Below are 3,470 nucleotides of genomic sequence, written 5' to 3'. Positions count from 1 at the left end.
TGGAGATAAGGCCCTTCTACTCCTCAGAGTATTCTAGCTTAATAAAGAAGAATATCTGTCAGTGCCTCAAGTGAGGCAAGCTATTTATAGTACTTGCGGAGCTGACCTGAACTTACATAGCATTTTTTCCAGGATACAATCAGATCTTTGAACTATGGACTACACCTTCATAAAATATTGCATAAGCTGCTATTTGCAAACGTCATTCCCACCACTCCACTGGAGCAAGCGCTGAAGACTGGCTTATCTGTAAGCTTTACTTTCCAGCCACCCTCCAAATCTTACATGTGCACCTTCCTGTCCCTTCCTGACTGTGGCGCCAGCAGATGCCGAGAAAACCCAACCCAAGGAGAAGAGAGAAGAGTCCAATGGAACCTTTGCTTCAGGACAAGCCACATCAACAGCCACTTTCAAATTGGTAAAAACATTTGGTAAACAGGATTTCAGCCAGAGTTTGTGATTTAGGAAACCATTCTGTAATAATATGGTGAAACGGAAGTCAAGCAAAGAATGTTTATGTTTCTCCTGAAAGCAGATTTGGCTAGTGATTTCCATTGGGGAAATGGTGGAAGTAAAAAAATAATAATATTAAATACTACCTGCAAACTGCTTTCATGGCCAGGTCCCCCCTCCCCTTTTTAAAAATGTAGGAGATGACCCCGTGTGCTGACTAGTCGCAGTGTACAAAAGATCAGCTTGATGACATTCCCTTATGGACAGAATCCACATGCTCTGTAAACGGAAAGGGGATTCTGATTTCCATGTGAAACTCTAGGCGTATGTTCTTTACAAGCCCAATAATTGCCCCTGTCCAGAGACAGGCTGACCCTTTAATTTACTAGTGCCTGGCTTCAGCCTGCCAGCCTGGGCATGGTGTGGCCAGAAAGGAGGAGCAGGCATGGCAACACCCAACTTTGCCCTGCAAGGAGGAGTACAGATATGGTGGTGTTTGGAGGCCTAGGCATGGCCTTCACCCCATACCAACTTGGGCCCTGTGCAACCAGGAAGGAAGAGCACAGGCTTCACCCTGTGAGCAGTAGCACAGGCAGAGTAGTGCCTGACTTCGTTCTGTGAGGAGAAGAGATGTGGTGGTGCCTGGCTTGGTCTGCAAGGAGATGCAGGGAGCCAGTGGTTCCTGACTTTGCCCTGTCAGACCAGATGTGGTGAGGGTGACTCTGTGAATTGGGTGTGCTTCTAGATGCTTCCTTTTCAATGGAGGCTCAGAACACAATTGTTGCCAGACTGGTGTTTCTCCATCTACACCAGGTCAGGCAACTGAGTCTCTTCCTGTCTCACCCTGACTTATCCACAGCAATCCAACCAACAGTAACCTCCAGATTATCCTACTGTAACTTGCTCTACACAGGGCTACCCCTGAGACTGACCTGGAAACTCCAACTAGTCTTGAATGTGGCGGTGCATGTGCTTTCAGGTACACCATCAAGAGCCACTGCTCTGCCAGCTGCACTGGCTCCAAGTTGAATACTGGATCAGGCTCATGGTCTTGGGTCTAACCTTCAAAGCCCTACACAGTCTGGAACCAACATATCTTTGGGACCATCACAAACTTCCACAAACCTTTAGAAGAAGAAGAAGAAGAGATTGGATTTATACCTCACCCTTCACTACCCAAAGGTGTCTCAGAGCAGCTTACAAACTCCTTTCCCTTCCCCTCCCCACAACAGACACCCTGTGAGGTAGGTGGGGCTAAGAGAGCTCTTGACAGAAACTGCTCTTTTTCAAGAACAGCTCTTATCAGAACTACGGCTTGCCCAAGGGCATCCAGCCAGGTGCAAGTGGAGGAGTGGGGAATCGGTTCTCCCAGATTAGAGTCCCGGTTCTCCCAGATTAGAGTCCGCGCACTTAACCACTACACCAAACTCTAGCAGCCAAATAGGTAGGATGTACTCCCCCTTTTACTTTACCTTCCAAGGCCTCAGCTTCTGACCCTCCGAGTTCGTTCTGAGGTGTACCTACACTCATGTCAGTGCCTCAAGACTCAGCTTAAATATAAATCAAGTTTATTGGCTTAAGGAGTGTTGCACATCATAAATCACTCAAATACAGGCAATAGACATAAAACAAATAAACCTTACTGTTGCGATCTAAAAATCTGTCTATCTAAGATTTTAGAATTTACTATCTTCAAGCATCCCAGAATAGCATTCTTTAGTCATCCACCTCACCTATTCTACAGAATATGTTGCCTCCCTATGCTCAACTGGTGTAGGATGGAGGCATGCCAGGCTGAAATAATAAAAAGATGACTAATCTATGTACGTTGAGAAGCCGTCTTTTTTAGCAGACAATGCCTCACTCGGCAACTCAACTGGCAATCAGAACCAAACAGTTAATTTGCATTTCAGCTCTGGGATGACAGAACCATCTCCCAAGGTCAAATCTCTGGGAAACTAAAACTAATAATCAGCAAAGGGAGCACTTTTGAGTAAGCCAGAATCTGAACAATACTTAGAGTTCTGAACCAAAGTTAAACCATCTTATTAGAACCTCGAACTTAAGCTATCAAGTTCATTACATTCCCCTACACTGACAAGAGAGGAAAATAAAACCTCTACCCTGTCAGTGTTAAAACAATATATACACATACACATCATCATCATCATCACAACAGCTTACATGTATAGCAACTTCTAAAACACACATAGAAATCAATAGATTATATCAGCACTACTCCTATAAAAACAGGATTACATAAAACATTTGCAAAAAAAACCCCTCAAAATACAGCTCAACACGTTAATCAGCATACACAACTTTACTCAGAATCAATATAACACCTGGAAAGGGAATCTACCAAAGCGTTATCCCTTCATCTAATATGAATGACATCAAATGACAGATCTTGCAAGGACATTCATTAACTGTCCATACTGGTGATCAGTTAAGTTCTCATTAATAGGTAACTGAGATAGCCCATCTGGTTTCTTGGCATCTGTTAATAAATCAAGAACATCAAAATCTTCCTCAGGCCATACTTCAATTGACAACTGTCGTGCTTCTCTGACAATAAATTTCTTTAAATGATTAATATAAACTAGCACAGTATCCCTTGCAGGACCTCTAATTTAATAATCAGGGCTTTTTTTCTGGAGCAACACGCCAGAACAGAGTTTCGGAACCTCTTCAACAAAATTATTTTTAAATTGTTTAAAAGTTCATGAGTTTTTAGTATACAGACTGAAAACTTCATTTCCCTCTTGAGAGTTCCAGCACTTCCCCCCCCCCAAAAAAGTGCCCTGCTCATAATTATTATTTTTGCATAATTATTATTTTAAGAACATAAGAAAAGAAGAGAAGCCCATGTTGGATCTTGGACAGGTTCTCCGTGGTGTTGGGCTTGCCCTGCGGCAGGAGAAGTGGCGAGTGGATAGAGGGGCTTGGGGGGCGTTGTTTGGAGTGGAGGGCTCGAGGCTTGGAGTTTGGGGGGCGGGCGACGGGAGTTCGGAGGT

This window comes from Gekko japonicus, unplaced genomic scaffold, assembly GCF_001447785.1.
Source record: "Gekko japonicus isolate JY-2015 unplaced genomic scaffold, Gekko_japonicus_V1.1 scaffold50, whole genome shotgun sequence".
NCBI lineage: Eukaryota > Metazoa > Chordata > Lepidosauria > Squamata > Gekkonidae > Gekko > Gekko japonicus.
The sequence above is the reverse complement of the archived record's forward strand: the minus strand, read 5'-3'. Positions refer to the sequence as shown.